We start from the raw sequence: 18,895 nt of genomic DNA, 5'->3' as shown, positions 1-18,895 counted from the left end.
AGTGATGCTGAGTCCAGAGGGACAGGAGATGGCAGAACGAAAGATCAAGGCGGTGAAAGAATGGCCGGTGCCCCAAAGCGTGAAGGACGTCCAAAGTTTCATTGGCTTCGCCAACTTTTACAGGCGGTTTATAGATGGATTTTCAGGAGTGGTGGCCCCAATCACACAGCTACTGAGGAAGTCCAAGGAGTTTGTCTGGTCCCCTGAAGCGAACAAGGCCTTTGAGGCCCTGAAAAGCGCCTTTGGTAAGGCGCCGGTGTTGGCTCACCCCGATCCGGATCTCCCCTACGTGGTGGAAGCGGACGCGTCGGATGTGGCGCTGGGGGCTATCTTGTCCCAACGCAACCACGACACAGGGGTGCTTCATCCCGTTGCGTACATGTCCCGCAAACTCAACGACGCCGAACGCAACTACCATATTGCGGAGAAGGAGCTTCTCGCAATCAAGGACGCCTTCACCGAATGGAGGCATTGGTTGATGGGGGCAAGACATGTGGTATCGGTGTACACGGACCATCGGAACCTACAGTTCATGACGGCCACAAGACGCCTTTCTCCCAGACAGCTGCGGTGGATGATCTTCTTTGCGGGGCTCAACTTCCGCATCACATATCGGCCGGGGACGGAAAACCGGAAGGCGGACGCCCTGTCCCGTCAATCTGCAGTTAAGGAACCATTGCCTGCGACCGAGCATTCCATCATTTCCCCGAGGATGGTATTGGGGGTTATCCAACCGGATACTTTCCTGAGGGGAATAAAGAGAGGGATCAGGTCATTCGCATGGCGGAGGTGGCTCCTCAGTCACAGAGAATGGCAGCTGAAGGACGGGATACCCCTGAAGGGCAGGTGCCTATTGATACCCACACCTAGGCTAAGGAAACAAGCATTCATCTGGTGCCATGACTCTCCATGCGCAGGTCATTTGGGCTTTGAAAAAACGGTGGCTAGCATGGGACGGCATTTCTGGTGGCCAACCATGAGAGTGGATGTCAGGAGGTGGGGACAGGAGTGTCCTACGTGTGCTACCATGAAGGCCGACCATGGCCGAACCCAAGGGCTCTTACATCCACTTCCGACCCCGGATAGACCATGGGATAGCATATCACTGGACTTCGTGGTGGGCCTACCGGTAGACCAGGGGATGACGGCAATACTGGTGGTGGTGGATTACTTGACGAAAATGGGGCACTTCATCCCCTGCAAGAGAGTCCCTACGGCCGGGGAATTGGCGTCACTACTCCTAAAGAATGTGGTACGACTGCATGGATTACCTGGGGTGATCGTGTCGGACCGGGGGTCGCAGTTTACTGCGCAATTCTGGAAGACTTGGTGCACTGCGCTGCATGTTAAGACCGCCCTGTCCACCAGCTACCACCCTCAAACGGACGGCCAAACCGAGCGCCTGAACTAAACGCTCAAACAGTATCTGCGATGTTTTGTGGACCAGGGCAGGGAAGAATGGGTCGACTTGCTATGGGTTGCAGAGATAGCCTATAACAACGCCACTCACAGCTCCACACAGTCATCTCCGTTCTATAGCAACTATGGCCAACATCCCAGGTTCTTGCCATTTCTACATCCGTTCAGAGAGGACAGGATTCCCGCCACAGCGGACAGGGTGGCACACATAAAAGACACGTTGATGCGCTCAAGGGCTGTCCTAATAGAGGCCAAGAGAAGATACAAGGCTGCGGCAGATAGGAAGAGAAGGCCCGGGCCACTGTACCGCACTGGAGACTACGTCTGGATATCCACAAGAAACATGAGGTTTCGAAAGAACAGTGTGTTCCATCCCAAGTACATGGGCCCCTATCGAATTACCAAGTGTATGGGTCCCGTGAACGTGAAGGTGTGCTTGCCCCAGTCATTGCGGATTCACCCTGTCTTTCATGTATCATTGCTCAAACCAGCACCCTCCAAGCCGTCTGAGACACCTAGGCCGGTATGCGTGGAGTCGGAGGTGGAGTATGAAGTGTCGGGCATACGGGCGTCCAAATGGCGCAGGGGGAAGCTGTGGTACCTGGTTGCGTGGAAAGGCTATGGCCCGGAGGAGCATTCATGGGAACCGGCTGAAGGGGTTCATGCTCCGCGCTTGGTCTCCTTGTTCCATCGGCGTTTTCCTGCCAGCGCTGGACCCGTGGGGAGCCGCTGAGAGGGAGGATGTACTGTCAAGAATTCCTGTCATACAAGGGAAACACGCCCTTATGTAAACAGGAGAGCTGTTACATAACTCAAGGGAAACACGCCCTTATGTAAACAGGAGAGCTGTTACATAACTCAAGGGAAACACGCCCTTATGTAAACAGGAGAGCTGTTACATAACTCAAGGGAAACACGCCCTTATGTAAACAGGAGAGCTGTTACATAACTCAAGGAAAACACGCCCTATAAAGGGAGGAACCGGGAGGTACAAGGCTGTCGGATATTGTGTTTACACCGACGTACCTGCTTCGTGAAGAGCAGTGTTCCGGAGTGGTGCTCCAGTAAGGCAAGAACGGAGGTAGGTCGAGTCGTTACTCCCTGGGCCGTGTCTTGCCCCATCGTCACCTGTGAAGGACCCGGAAGCTCTACCGGTCAACCATTGAGCTTCGCTTTTTGACTCGGCTGAGTCCAAGCGCAGTGGCGCTTTTGCTGGTTGGAGTCGTAACTCCCAGCCCGACCAGAGACACAGGGACTGCCAGCTGTAACGCACACCAGGAGGTGTTTGCCGCGTTACAGACTCGGAAGTCCACAGGATCGATCGAGCGGCTGCTCTCGGTTCAGTCTTCTTGCTTGTGATTGGGGTATCGGTGACGCATCACCAGGAGGTGACTCCGCGTCCCGGTGCAGTCTGAGGAAGAGGTTGAGCGGCTGCTCCCTTCAGGTAGAGACCCCGGCTGGGTGTTTCCCTGACTCCTCGATTCTCCCCAACACTCTTCGTGCCCCTCACAGCCTACCGATTGGCATTGTCGGCCATTTCATTTCTGCCCTCTGTTGGCATACGCCGGGATCGGCGTATATGCAGAGGACGGTTAGGACCATCCGTGCTGTGGGCTGGTAACGTACTTAGCCTGGAGGATTCCAGTGACTATAACTTTTGTTTGTTCTTTGTATTTTATTTGCCTTCATTAAAAGAACTAACCCTTCACAAGTGGTTGCGTCCTCATTGTCGTGTCTGTTAAACGATCCTGAAACGTTCAGGGCGTTACAGTTCGCCCTAAATTGGCAGGGTATGCCCAGACGTGGGTCCCTTGCTCACTTTTCCACTGGATTCAAGCTAGCCTGGCTGATTATGCCGGATTAGCCAGAAACCGGTCCCAGGATACTTGTTTCCAGTCCAGGGAAGACATGGCTTGGCAGTTCGGGATGGACTGTTCCCATGAGGCACAGGGTCAGACTGATTTGCATATGGCCATGTCTGAACTGGGGTGGCGGAGTGAGCTAAAGAATGATGATGGATTAAACCCAGATCAGTTGACTGGGGGTGAGTGCTTGCAATGTTCAACACTCCGTCCATCATCCCCTTTAGTTTTGCTAGGAATCAGGAGTAACAATGGTCTTGAGAAGGACCTGTGATGTAAGGTCTCGAAAATGACCAACGAGGTTGTTGCAGGCACTGGAATATCTATGTTCAGCTTGACATCTCCTCTCACAAACACTTCATTGAATGTATTTGGGTCGTCTATTGGGGAAACTCTCAATGGTGGAGTGTTCACAAGTGTTGGTGAGTAGTCCCTTTTTGATGATCTGGTGGATGTAGATCATGTAAGGGATCTACATGCTCTTTACCATGAGCAAGATCTTTGAGATCTCCTTGGAGGTGTAGGAGGAGATGTCCTGTGTCAGAATCAGCTTCTTATTCATGGCAATGTTCTGCGGTGAGGAATGATCTCTAGGTACCCTGGATTTTGTTGGGGACCTTGTAACGCAGGCCTCCTCTAAGCAGGCTAGAGGAGTCTTAAGGGGTGGCTATAGAGATGGTGTCCTCTGAGATCGTGTTGTTCAATATGTCCGCGTGTATTGCGAATCCGGACTCTCTGGCATGGACCAGTAGCAAACACTCTCCAGCCAACGTGAAGAAAGATGAGCTGGTGTCTGCTAGGCCTCTGGATGCTAGGGAGTTGTTTGTCCCTGTGCAGGTAGCAGGAAAAAGCTCTATAAGATGTAGTTGAAGCCCTGTCATGCTACGGAGGCCTGCCTGTGGAAGAATGATGCCTTGACGTTGACCAACGAGGTACTGCCATTTACACTGGCCTTGTGGAATGGTCCCGATGGTTTGGTGAGGAGTGAGATATCGATGTCGACCAGTGTCTCACTGCCGTCAGAGAGTGCCTAGAAAGTGTTTGTTTTTACGTTGATTGGTGTCTGGATGCCTCCGATGAAGATTCATGCTTCGACGTCGAGCGGCGCCTGGTTGCCGCCGATGCAGAAGTGTGCCTCAACGTCGAGCTGGGCTTTGTTGCCACCAACGGAGAGGTCTGCCTCAATGTCAAGCAGTCAAGACAGAGACTGCTTTGGAAAAGTAGGTCTCAACACCAACGCCAAGCGGCAGAGGGATGCCGTCGACTGACTCTTCGTCGTAGTATGCCTGACGTTGGGAGGCCGTTGATGGAGTGACTGTGTGTTGCAGATGCCTCGACGTCGACTGTTGGACCCCTGTCATCTACGGAGATTTTTCTCTTGTGATGACGTCGAGAGGTGGGCTTCTCTTGACGCGGCGGTCTACGACAACTTGTGTATAGCAATGCAGCATACTGGCTAATTATGCCTTTACATTCCCTTGCAATTTTCTCTTTAATAAAGGCTGTGCTTTTGAATCTTGTGCTTCTGTTTTTCCATTTACAAAAATGCAGGTGCCTGGTAAGAGGTTTATTGAAGAAAAATGTCAATGTACATTGGACATTTTTAGCCCTTAACATAGGCTGCATATTGATATGTAAAAATATGTGTGTGTGTATGTATATAAGTAGAAACCGATCAATCTGAGGCTGAGAATATCCAGAGAGATCCAGGAGTCAATGGCAATAATGAGCCAAATTTTCCGGAGGAATACGAGGTGATGAAGGAGTCATGGAGAAGATACCCTCAGAGAGCGAAACCCCCAGACAGAAACACCGCAAAACCAGGAGAGGGGGCAAGAATCGGAAGAGGAGGTGGAACACCCCGGATGACAAGGAGCAAACGGGGAGTCAGCAACAAAAAATAAACAAACAGGCAGTGATCAATTTATCCAAGAGAACGTTAACCAACGATGAAATGAAAGTCCTGGAGATGGGCTTAACATTCTGTCCGACATCGGAATGGGACTACGTACAGACACGAATTGATCTCTATCGCTTTGTGCGTAGGTTAAAATTTAAAAAGACCTTCACCTTACATCCAGCTGTACCTAAATCTGTAACCTCACATGCAGTTACGGACGAAATCACAGGACATGACTTTGAAATATTGAAAACACTTCATGAACTACGTACTGGTGTTGCATCGAATTTGCTTGAGGAGGAAGAATTTGATGATAATCATTGTCTGGGCATTGATCAAAGCAGTGGTAGAAGCAAGTTTAAGATGAAATCTAAGTTTATCCCCAAGATGCCGTTTGATGCTATTGACTGTTTTCATGAAACCATGATCAAAGATTTGAGCAAACTGAGGATGAAAAACCACCAGCAAGATAATAAACACTTCTTTAATCGCTTTAAAACTCAGTGGCTAGCAGTCAAGGCCCTCAAAGAGGATACCAACATCATCATTAAACAGTCTGATAAAGGCGGTAATGTGGTGGTAATGGCCAAGGAGCTATATAAGGAGGAAGCATTGCGACTACTTGGCGATAAGACAAGCTACACAAAAATCAACAGAAATAGATACAATACCAGTGTGTTATTGTTTTTTAACTTGCTTGATAAATGGAGAACAAGTGGTGTCTTAGAGGATGATGAATTTCATTTTATAAAAGTAGATTGCCCTGTGTTGCCTACTTTCTATCATCTACCTAAGGTCCATAAGGACGCCAAGAAACCACCAGGGCGCCCAATTGTCTCCAGCAAAGAAAGCCTGCTGGAGAAAGCCTCCATTTATGTGGACCACTTTTTCTTTACATTGGTGAGAGATTTAAGCTCTTATATTCAAGATACCACCGATTTCATCAAGCGTATTCAGGAGATACAGTGGGAACCTGACTTTCTCCTTATCACCATGGACATAACCAGCCTATACACCTGTATAGCACTTAATAATGGACTAGAAGCACTCCGATATTTCCTCAAAACTAGGCCTCTTAAATTTCAGATGCATAACAAAATGTTACTTGAATTTGCCGATTTCTGCCTGCATAATAAAATAATTTATTTGGTGGCCAATTGTATTTACAAACCCAAGATACCGCGATGGGCACGTGCTTCGCCCCCAGCTATGCGAACTTGTTCGTGGGCTGGTGGGAGAAGCACGTGGCCTGGGCGGATGACAATGAAAGGTGGGTCGAAAAAAATCGCCCTATGGGTGCGATATATTGATGACCTTTTTATTGTCTGGAAAGGCACACCAGAGGAGGCAGCAGAATACATTGATATCTTGAATGATAACATGCTAAATTTGAGGTTCACTAGCTATATGAGCAAGACCATGGTGCCGTTTTTAGATCTTTCAGTTTTTGTGGCAGATAATAAGATTTGTACGAAGCTTTATCGTAAGCCAACTGCTGGGAATACAGTTCTCCATTATAGGAGCCAGCACCCTCATACACTGATTCACAGTATCCCATATGGGGAGTTGTTGCGACTCAAAAGGAATTGCACACTCCCCTCGGATTATGTTCAGGCAGCAAGTGAGTCATTGGTCAGATTCAGGCAGAGGGGCTACAAAAGTGGTCTCTTACATGAAACAGCTCTGAAAGTGCAGGCTATCGAAAGGCAATCACTTTTGGGATCTAAAGAATCAATGGAGACCCGAGAGGGTGAGATCACAGAAAATCCACGACTTATTTTGGGGTTTTCTACAGAATCAGGTGCTATCAGGAAGTTAGTAGAAAAGAACTGGAAAGTGCTACAGATAGACAATATCATTGGTAAGGCTTTACCGAGTAGACCTGAGATCACATATTGAAAAAGTAAATCTTTGAAAGATCTCTTAGTGCAGAGTCACTTTTCAGAAGGTATTTCCAAAATCACTTTAGCTGGTTTCTATCCATGTGCTGCCTGTAAGGCATGTAAGAACAGCAAAAAGGTAAAAGAATATGCTGTTCCGGGCAGAAAGGGTACACACAGCATCAGCAATTTGATGAATTGCAACACCAGTTTTGTGGTTTATTGCTTGGTATGCCCGTGTGGTCTCCGTTATATTGGAAGTACAATCCATCCAGCGAAGAAACGGATACTGGAGCACACACGGGCAATTACCAATCATGATACAGCCTATCCAGTGGCGAAGCATTTCCCTGAAATGCATGAATCTCGCAGTGATAGACTAAGCTTTTTCTGCTTAGAACATGTACCAGTGACAGAAAGAGGAGGAGATAGGGTTAAAGAGTTGCGACAACTTGAGGCAAGATTTATCATCGAGCTTCAAACACGCACTCCTGGGGGATTGAACATGGAGGAGGAATTGTGGTCTTTTATTGGTTAAACTGCCCAATATTATTGTTAGATCTCCTAAGATTATCTTAGATAGGTGTAAGAGCAATTCCATATTCCCCAGAACTTATTTTCTATCTTCTGCTTCCTGTTCTCTATTTTCTATTCTCTATTTTTCTGTTCTATACTCTCCGTTTCACAGTTTTTCATTGGAAATTATAATTTGGTGAACCATCTTTATATAAGATACTGAATTTTGCTAAAACATGGTTGATTCATAGTTCAAGTGATTATTGATAGCCCATTTGAGGGCTTAATTTTGAAGTAATTTAATTTTTAATATTGCTTAATGAATCAATTCACGGGATTATTAATTGTGATATATACAGAAAATTGGATATCAATATTACGGTGGATTTAATCGACAAATGATGCCAAACCAAAATCTGAAAAGAAGCATATCTCTGATTAATCCATTTTTTGTTTTAGGATTTTGTGTTTCAATAGAATGAATTTTGAAATATAAATGTCATTGTATAATGTATTTGCATAAACAGAACGAGATACATGAACTAGGTCAAAATGGCCGCGCTAGTAATACTGGTGTTTATGTGTCATGTTGGAGAGTCCCCTGTTTATGTTGCTGGATGACCCTGAGGACGAATGGTTAAGCCTGTTATTTAAAGGCGGTGATGATGTAAACAAACTAACACTGACGAAGGCCAGGGTGCCGGAACGCGTGTGTTAGCTTTCTTTTGAAACAGAATAAAATACTTATGTGATCCAGCTGGAGTGCGCTGAACGTCTTCTTTGCTGAGGCGGGTTCTTTTCGGAAAAAAAATTTGCGGTATCGTCCACGCAATTGGCGCACCCGCACTGAGGAGAGCGAGGTAACTGGGCGGTTCCGTTTGTATCTATATATCTAAAGGCGCCCCATCCTTAAGTGTGCGGCAGGCAGAGTGGCAAACTTGGTGATTTTCAATGAACTTGGAAAACTGCCGTGCCGCCGCTGATCCAACATCGAAGTAACATGCATTGGGACTGACTCCGGTCCGAGATTCCACTCCAGGACTTCCTGAGGGAGATGGAAAGCGGCAGGATGAAGGGCTTGTGGGGTCGGTAGTGCGGTGCTTGGGCCAACTGGTGATGCTGACAGGTTCGAGAGCGCCACCCACATGGGAGTAAAGGTACTTACCTGGTGCCGGTATCTTTGCCACGCCCACCTCTTGGTCTTTGCCAATCGAAGTGAAGCAAGCACCTTTTAAAGACCGAACACGGACAAAACTGTTTGTTTGTAATGGGTGTCAGATGAAGGAACTACTCCGAAACGCGTCATGCCCAGTTCATTAAATTGCTGGTTCTTGCAAGCCTGTGTGTGCGCCTGACTCTTCTTACGAGGGGGAGTCATTGGTCGTGATATATATATATATATATATATAAGTGTGATCAAGGCTCTACGGAGCTGAAACGCGTTATGGCGACGGTGGAATAAAGCTCTTCTAAGCACCAGTTTGGGTCCGTGTCCGTTACTTTGGAGAAAAGCAAACAAGGGATTCTTCAACGGATACAACGTGATATATATATATATCCGAACCAAAGCTTCCTCCCATTGAAGAAAAAGCGCGATACAGCTCCGGGGTAATATGACAAAGGCTTTATTTTCAAAGGCGCGTAATGCTCATAGTTCCTGAAACGCTCAGGCAGACGCGTTTCAAGCCTCCAATGGCTCTCTTCAGTGCCGGTTTCACGAACTCTGTGCTCTGTAAGGGGGTCCAACAAGATGCAGCTGTGAAATAGACCGCTCCCTCTGTGATGTCGTCACTCCTCCTCCAATGGAAGGTGTGCTAGCCCCTTGAGCTCGCACCTTGCTGAGCAGATGCATGCTGGTAAGTGTAGTTCACATGGAGTGTCTGTGTAGTAACAGCGTTTCTCCTGACAACAAGTGATGCCCCAACGAAGTTGGTTGTGTTCCACACGTCAGCTTCAGATGCCCAGCGGTATGAGACAAAGTCTATTGCCAGCCCCTTATCAGGCGAATCAATTCGCCTACTCTCTCCCCTTGCCGCTTGTCAAACCATGTGGCCATCTGGGCAGCTGGGGGGGCGCCGTGTTGATGCAGTCCATGCAAAATATCCACAACGTGCTGGTCTCTTCACGGTGCTCCAGAACGAGAGGGTGTATCGCTAGTCAGCGACCTGCTTGCTGACTCTAACATCCGAACCAAAGCTTCCTCCCATTGAAGAAAAAGCGCGATACAGCTCCGGGGTAATATGACAAAGGCTTTATTTTCAAAGGCGCGTAATGCTCATAGTTCCTGAAACGCTCAGGCAGACGCGTTTCAAGCCTCCAATGGCTCTCTTCAGTGCCGGTTTCACGAACTCTGTGCTCTGTAAGGGGGTCCAACAAGATGCAGCTGTGAAATAGACCGCTCCCTCTGTGATGTCGTCACTCCTCCTCCAATGGAAGGTGTGCTAGCCCCTTGAGCTCGCACCTTGCTGAGCAGATGCATGCTGGTAAGTGTAGTTCACATGGAGTGTCTGTGTAGTAACAGCGTGATGCCCCAACGAAGTTGGTTGTGTTCCACACGTCAGCTTCAGATGCCCAGCGGTATGAGACAAAGTCTATTGCCAGCCCCTATATATATAACCAAACTCCCCCGACTCGCAGTGGAAGAAAGCGCACGCGGGACTCCAAAGACCAGCAAATATTCCTTTAATTAGGCGCAGACGCGTTTCGTTTTTGAGCAAAACTTCTTCGGTGTCGCCAGGAATAGTGCAAGTGCCTCTCCCGCCCTCCCTTTCAAGCAACATGCCTCGTTGCGATTGGTCGGAGGCAGTGCTGGCGTTTATGGCACCGGAGGATAGCAAATCCAGGAGTCAGGTTTCGCATGGAGCAGACACCATGCGTCAGTACTAGCCCAAGTGGGCGGTGTCTGCTCCCTTCCCTTCAATGTCCACGAAGTTATTTCAGGCGGGCGGATTTTTGCGGCTCGTTGTGTCCCTCACCCCGCCGCTTGTGATCCCAACAGGTAAACGGCGTGTCCTGGCATACCACAGCACTGGTAGTCATCACAAAGTTTGCCACCAAAGCACAGGACTCCCAAGTGGGTGGGCGCTTCAAGGGATGTTCGTGGCAGCATCCCAACATGTAGAACCAAACTCCCTCGACTCGCAGTGGAAGAAAGCACACGCGGGATTCCAAAGAACAGCAAATATTCCTTTAATTAGGCGCGGACGCGTTTCGTTTTCGTGCAAAACTTCTTCATATACATATATATATATGAGTGTCTATTAACTTACTAGGTACATATATTATGCTATACATACATATATGGTATATATTAAATATGTGCTCTTGTGCCCCGCACGTAGGTGGAAATATTCTAATGCTTATGACTTTGATGAGGATCCCCTGGACGAGAAGATAGTTTCAATAAATGCATTGTAAACTTCTTTTGTGTCATTCATTGTTTACTATGGACATGTATGAGTGAGATCAAAAGATTCCATGGTTCCCCATGAGACTAGAGGTTCATGTTCTAAGTTTTCTGTAAGCATTTGCTACTCTGGAAAGGTTAGGAGGGCAGGTGAGGCACTGTCCTCATTAGCAGGATCCCAGCAAATTACAGTCAAAACTAACTGATACCAGTCAAAATAGTTGGGGTAACCATCAAAGCAGATCCTATTTTTCTACACAGGATTTGAGCTAGTGTGAGCATTTTGAATTCCTCCCTTTTTGAGAGGGCACGAGTTTAGGATAGGTCATCCTTTTTGGGCACCAGAAAGTAGCGGGATTAACAACCACAACCTACTTCTGATGTCGGCATAGTGGAGTAATAAGATGTAGTCCTCACTCAGCCCGTTGCAAGTAGGTAGCATAGGTGGAGGGGTAATCACGAAGGGGAGGTAATGGCCCCCTTGGACAATCTGGAGAACCCAATGGTTGAATGTTATTGACCTCTAGTGTTGCAGGTGATGGTGTATCCTGCCTCCCTCAGGGTGCCCATGATGGACAGAGAGCAAACTAAAGGAGCTTGGAGGCTGGTGCTGCCGGTAGGGGAGGGGGAAATTGACTGGCCTGACCTTTGGCTACCTGACCCACTAACACCTGTGTGTACTGCGTCGTCAGCCACGCAAAGCCTGAAACATCTGCTGGGAACTTGGAGACATGGTTGTAAGCCCCTTCAGTGGAGACGAAAGGAGTAAAAGGCAGACAGTGGTTGACGAGGGGCCATGGAAAGGCCCACAGACCTGGCTGTAGCCCTGCTGCCCTTGAAGCGCTCTAGCGCTGAGTCCGCCTGGTCTCCGAAGAGGCAGGAGTCATCAAAGGGCATGTCCATGAGTTTAGCCCGGACATCCTCAGAAAAGTCACTCATCCTCAGACAGGCATGGCGCCATAAGGCCACTAACAATATAACCACACTGCCTAAAGAGTTGGTCAGATCTAGCCCACAGCATAAAGGGAACTTAGCTGCGTCTCTCCCGTAAGCAATAGCTCGAGAGAGTATGGCTCGGGCCTCCTCGGAGACCAAAAGCAGCACCTGCGCAACCCAGTCCCAGAGCGACAGAGTATTGGCACAAAAGGCACATGGTGTTCACTGAACGCAGTGCCAGGATGGTGGGGAGAAAACATCCTCCCCAAGGTATCCAGCCTCTTGGTTTCCCTGTCCGGGGGAATGCACCAGGATTTAATTTGGAAGTGGAGGCTTAGACCACCATGCTCTCCAGGGTGGGGTGTGCTGTTAGGAAACTTGAGTATCCGGGGGGGGGGGGAGAGAGGGGTGATGGCAGCGGGCAATCAGCATATTCACAGGAGCTCCTGTGCAGGGCTTGGACCAGGCCCCAATTAGGACATCTGTGAGGGCTTTGTTAATGGGAAATGCAGTTCGAATGTGGTGACTCCCAGCTGAAGCACCTCAACCAAGACATTCATCTCAACAACCACAGTGGTAGCTGAAGGTCTAGAACCTCAGCCACCCCCCTTGAATGAGGTTCCTTCCTCTGTAGCCAGAGTAGGAGGAGAAATCAAGCCATTATCTGGGGTGGTGTCCAGTTCAATAGCATCCACCAGATCCTCTGACCAGGTGTCCTCGGTGACTTCTAGGGACTGGTTTTCATCAGGGTCCAGTGGGCCCTCCCAATGTTCTCAAAGTCCTAGCCCAAAGGAATAGAGCACAGGTTTCAGCCTGGGTGGTCTGCTTTGAGTCAGCACCGGAGTCGGCCGACCCCATCCAGCTCCGTATCGGATTTGGGATGAGTCTGGTGCTACTCAGCAGGTGGGCGCCAGCGGGGACATCAGCAGTAGAGCCAGCACCAGGGAAGGTCAAAGTGGCTTGGCCTCTGCTGCACCTAATCCATCCATGGATCCAAGGGGCCCCACTGGCTTGGGGTGCGAACCTGCCCGTAGAAGCCCATGGGGCCCGAAGGCGCTCCAGTAGGGGCGGGCCGCCCAAATACGAGGTGCATGGCCTCATAAAATTCACAAAGTTGGCTGGTGGTCGCACTGGCTCCTGGAAACTGGGGAAGGGTAGGATCAACCGTAGAGCCAGGCCTTGAATGGCAACTCTCCCTCATCTTGTTGGATGACTTCAACAGACGGGGCAAAGTCAAAGACCTCTTTGACTTCTTGCTCCTCTTCTATTTGTGATACCTACCTGAATTCCTGGGTAACTTCACCAGCCAACAATGAGAACTTTGAATGGTTCCACGACCGACACCAGGACCTTACTCTCAACCGGGCTTGAGACCATCGCGCAGTCACACATCGAGAAGCAAGGAGCTTGAGAAACACCTCCCAAAAGGCCTTGTGGTGCATGGCGCGACAATCGACGCAGGTCTTGGCTTCCTACTTGTCCTTTGAAGCTCCTATCAGGCTTAAGGTGTGAGACTTTTTTGTGGGCTGAAAGTTAAAACTGTGGGGGCGCTAAAGTGCTGGACAAAGTGTCTCCTGCAGTGTCTCTGAATGGGCAGCCGGGCAGGAGCCTAATTGCAGGACAAGCCTGCAAAATGTGTCTCCGTCCAACTGGGACAGAAGGACGTGTCTCCCTCTCCTAGGCCTCCCCTCACCATCCCTATGAGGCCCTGGGAGGGGGGGCCCCTCCCTTGGGTCCAATTGCAAGGAGACACCTTTCTTTCAGTTGGATCGGCAGGGGTACAAGTGGAACCGTTGTGTTTTGCACTGGTGCGGGCCCCATGCTGGTGGGCTGTGTGCGAGGCCCAGGGCAGCTGCCCACACTGCCCATGCCTAGCGCCAGCCCTGACCGCCAGGGTCAAGACAGGGTAGTGTATTTCATGCTCCTTTTCAATAGGTAGAGGTACCCGTCAGGGATGCCCTCTCGCCATTGCTTTTCGCAATAGCTATGGTGCCACTGGCGATCAAACAGACAACAGAGTGCACTTTGAGGTATATTGATTAGAACTGTCCTTCATAGGGGGTCACTCTGCTGACTACCTACTTCTTTATGTTCAAGCTGCCCATCTAGGCTTTGCTCCCATACTGTGTCTCTTGACTGACTTTTAGAGGGATATCCGGACTCAAAGTCAATTTGTCCAAATCCTGCATCTTCCCTCCCCATACCAGTTATGCACTTTCAGCTTCTCTCCAGTTAGATTTTCAACTCTAAATCGAGAACTGGTTACATTCAGGTACCTTGGGATTAATATATACCACACATCAGAGGACCAACGAGATGGTAACCTTGGTAGAGCACTTCAGTTGTTAAAGGCACAACTCGCCTATAGGACGAAGCGTCCCTTATCGGTCATGGGTCGGATAGCTTTGATAAAAATGACAATGCTTCCCTGTCTTCTATATTTTTTGTCAATCTTCACTTATCACTCCCCCATTCTTTTTTTCGTCATATAGATAATGGATGGATGATATGTCCCTGGATGGTAATGACGCTACCTCTTTCCGGTATCTGGTCAGTGAAATATCTATCTGTAGGTGCTTAAGGGGAGAGGAGTCACCCACCCCTCCCAATTCGTAATCCCTAGGGATCACACAACATAGATTCCGTACCCGAGCACACATAAAATAGCAAACAATAATTGTCATATAACAATATGATACAGGACAGATTAATGGCTGGACCAACGTGAAGAAAGAAAATTAAAGTGCAACTACCAACGAATCTGTCCTGTATCATATTGTTATATGACAATTATTGTTTGATAATTTATGTGTGCTCGGGTACGGAATCTTTTTTTTCGTCAATTGGATGCAGAAATAGGTGAGATTATTTGGCCGCAGGCGAGTGGCGTTTACCACCCTTAAACTCCCAACTGAGATGGGTGGCTTGGGTCTCCCAGATTTTGAACAATATTATCTCACAGCTCAACTTCAGTGGCCAACTCGCTGGTTAACGGGTCATTGAGACGGGCCTGGAACTCCAAAGTCTTTTCTTTGAAGCCCTCCTCCCTAATGTCACCCCCACTGTGCTCCCCTGCGTTATGCTACCTCCAGCGCTTATGACCGCTTCACAAACATTGATCCCTCTCTGCCCCTGCAATTACCATCACGGGTTTGGTAGCACTCAACAATGCCATTTTCCATATTCATCTAGAACCTCAGGACAAACAGGGAATTTTGACTATTTGCAATTTATGTTCAGCTTGTGAATTACTAATGTTTGATATACTTAGGACAGACTACATGATTCCCCCCGCGCTACTTCCTCACGCTCAAATTAAACAATTGCTGTGGCTGGCATCTTGGTCTGCAATATGAAACCCTCCATCAACGCTGTTATTCAAGTGCTTTACCCACTAGGGCAGAGGTCTTCAAACTGGGAGGTGGCCCCCCATGGGGAGGCCTTATGTGATCTCAAGGGGGGGCACCTGTATCTGGCCAAGAGAAGCATTACGTTTTGTTCTAAATGTTAAAAGCATGAGCGACAGTAAGCCACCTTGTAATGGGCCATCAATACCATCTTTTGTCATTTATTTCCTTACTGGGAGTATGTGTAATAAGGGGTAACAGAGCTTGACTGAAATGTTTAAATATGTTTAGACATATTTAAACATTCCCAATTTAGCAGTATAATTGTGAATAAATTGAGGGGGGCCCCGAGGATTTTTTTTTTTACAGGGAGCACAGCATTTAGAAGTTTGAAGACCACTGCTCTATTGGATGGTAACATCCAGTCCGTTAGCTCTAACAAGCGCATTTCCAGCATTGTGAACAGACCAGAAATTCCCTCTGAGAGAAAGAAGGCGACATAGGTCGCCCACTGCACAATCCAGAGTGGCAACGTCTCTTGTCAGTGCCATATAAGGTGTCTTGCAACTCACGCTTTAAGTATATTCAATTCAGCATCTTAGAGCATAACGTACCCCTTGTCAAATCTCCAAAATTTACCAAGGGTCTTCCTCACTTTGTCCTCGATACTGATCCTTCCCCCCCCCCATGCGGACCCGCCTCATATTCTGTTCAGATGCACGGAGATCGAAGGAACAAGTTGGGCTGGGGGGAGAATGGAGGGATACCACAAATTGGGGCAGGTGGAAGGGTTGATTTGAGACATAACTTTATAAGGAAGGGATGTTAATCGCAATTAGAAAACAATGGCAAGTCTTACTCACTACTGTTCATAATGCTATGTGACACAATTGTAGATGATTTATTGAATACTATGACCTGTATTCATTCAATGACTTTCAATAAAAATATATTAAAAAAAAAAAGATAGCGTTCTCTTTAAATCTCTTCACTTGGTGCATATAAGTCAGTCTAAACCAGTGAGAAGAGACCCTTACATTCTAGATTTAAATAGCATATACACTCCCAGTCACTGGGATCTACTAAGCTTCAGCTGGTAGTTCCTAAATTCCAATTTAAAACCCGTACTGCAAGATCCTTCTCAGTTGCTCCTGCATTGATGTGGAATAAGTGGCCTTTGTATTTATGTGCTGAATCCAATCTGTTGAAATTCATGAAGCAAATTAAATCCCTGTTATTCCCTGTTAGAATTAATTAGCCCTTCTGGATCGGTTTCATGCCTTTGTGCTTGTGTTAAGTTGTAGTTTTGCTTTAGTGCCACGGTACCCTAGAAAGAGTGTTTGTTGCACTATATAAATGGCAAATACAAAATGCAAATTAGGTTTATCTCTGGCAGTTCCTCCAGCCTCATCACCAACCTGAGTGTCATCATGAGAATGTGGCAGCCCCAGTTATGCAAATGCATACAATGGAGCATACTTCTCCTCCCTTTTTACCCGGCTCTCGGGGCCAGTTGTCGTTGTACCCCACTGCCCGACTGCCACTTCTGGAGTAGTATCCAAGGGATTCTCACCACCATCTACTAGCTTGTTGCACACTTGGGTGGCTCAGTTGAATCACCCTGCAGGAAGGAAAGGAGCGTGTTCTTTTCTTGTCTTGAGTGGGCCATAATCGGAGACTGTAGGGGTGAGCTGAAATCTACATAGAGCACCGGAGTCAGAGGACTTAAGGCATCTCCAAGTGGGAAGGCAGGTCGAAGATAAAACCTCTTTCAGGCTCTGGCTGGCCCCAAAGCCCAGATGCCATGAGTTGTATCGTTTTGAGGGCCCTTGTGAAGGATCGTGTTAGGGCTCCTTAAAGCTATACAAAAACAGGTCACGAGGGCTGTGTTACACTTAAGACAAGCGAATGCCATCAAACTGCAATTATTATGGTGACTATATGGATGTCCAAAAAGAAAAACTTGATATGTTATTGTGTAGATGTGACCGAGAGAGTTTCTATTATAACGGGGCAATATGCGAGCTATTTCTTCGTGTCTGCAACATCTTTTTGCAGAGTGATTCACTACACGAATTACCTTTTAGGAGGGGAGCGATACATGGAGTTGTGACAGTCATATCACACAACTTAGAATCCTGAGGAATTCTAACACCTGCCAACAGTTTGTTAATTTGACCCCCTCAACCATAAGTATTTTTATGAACTTATACAAGGAAAACCACTCGACAAACATATTGTTCCCAATAAGAAAACTTCCTAAACAGGAGAACTATTTCGTAGTCGACCAAGCGCCAACAGGATATTTCCACTCTTAAACACACAAAACTAGCACATCTGTCCACTGAGCTGTGCCTTAGTTTATGGGTTTAGTGGAAATTCGCGATAGAGGGTAAATTGAGCTATTTATTTTCTAGTGAAAGCAAGTATTATTAAGTTTGAATTCGTTTTATGTAGCTGATATTGCACAGTTTGGCTAACAAATGTTCAACATTTTGGTAAACCAGAAATACACCCTAAAAATTATTATCTTGTCTGTGTCTTGCTAATAATCTGCACCTCTGACCCCTACGTTCAGCAAACAATTGAAAAATTAAACTCGACCACGTGGTTTTTCACATGTATTCTGGAATGTTCTATCTGGCAGACTAGCAACAAGGTCACATAAAGGGTTATACCTTAACAAGACAAAAGTGTAGAACATACCTTTCCTGATCAGTATCCCTCTGATCGAATGCATTCCAATCACCTGCTGGTTCTTTTTCTGCAGCAATGTTCCTTAAATATAGGAAAATTGATGAATAAAGGCTTGTCATTATTATTGTGATCGTCATAAATTACTTTTATGGGCTCCACGGAGCATTTTTATTCACTGTTGCTAAATTTTCAATCAATTTGTGGATTTCAAATACGTGTTTCTTTCCATAAATTATCATCACTTTGAAAGAATTAAACTCGTGTCTTTTTGATCACAGAAAAAACCTACATTTTCCACTGATTATGTTTGATTCCTAGCGCAGCTCACTTCACAGCCATTCACAACTGTCGAGATTTAAATGGAGGACTGGGAACAGCTCTGTTGTTACTGAATGTTATTGTCACTGGTGTTTTAGGTAGTAAAGAGATGTGATAGATTGGGTAAGGCTGGTCCATCAGTCAGTGTTCATAGGTTACCCATCTTTTCCTATGAGGGCACTTGAACCAGACAGCACACAGTGATTTTTAGGTCTCGCCTTGCTATCGCGTAAGCAATCACAAAGCGAGACTATTGTAAGGGGCTCCCAAAAGTGCTTCGAAAAGCGGATTGCATGGCGAGCACGCGCACAATCACACGCATCGTGCCGCCATGCAATCCGTTTGGCATCACACTTCAAAGGGTCCGCTCCCCCGCCAGGAATCCGCTCCCCCGCCCCCGCCAAGCATGCGGTCGCCACGCTCCGCCGGGCTTGTTATATTTGCCTGAGAAATAGCCGGGAAAAGAGTTTCCAGTCCCCCGTCTGCCATTCACTTCACACCCATTCAAGTGGTCTGGGGCCGGTTTTCCGATCCCTTTTCTAGGCTTCGGTTGGACGGTGCTGTACCGGGGCGGGCCCAATACCCGGGGCTCCGTTCTAAACTCGACAGCTCAC

General features: G+C 47.5%; 1 long non-coding RNA gene across 1 annotated transcript in view; it reads right to left on the bottom strand.

Moving 5' to 3' along the window:
* LOC146783258 (uncharacterized) overlaps positions 1-18,895 on the bottom strand; it is a 197,037-nt gene that overhangs the window by 96,719 nt on the left and 81,423 nt on the right. Inside the window, exon 2 of the long non-coding RNA XR_014970459.1 lies at positions 17,973-18,044. This is a non-coding gene — a long non-coding RNA (uncharacterized LOC146783258). The remainder of the gene's footprint in view (positions 1-17,972; positions 18,045-18,895) is intronic.

This window comes from Triturus cristatus, chromosome 11, assembly GCF_964204655.1.
Source record: "Triturus cristatus chromosome 11, aTriCri1.1, whole genome shotgun sequence".
Taxonomy (NCBI): Eukaryota; Metazoa; Chordata; class Amphibia; order Caudata; family Salamandridae; genus Triturus; species Triturus cristatus.
This window is presented reverse-complemented; position numbering and strand designations above follow the sequence as displayed.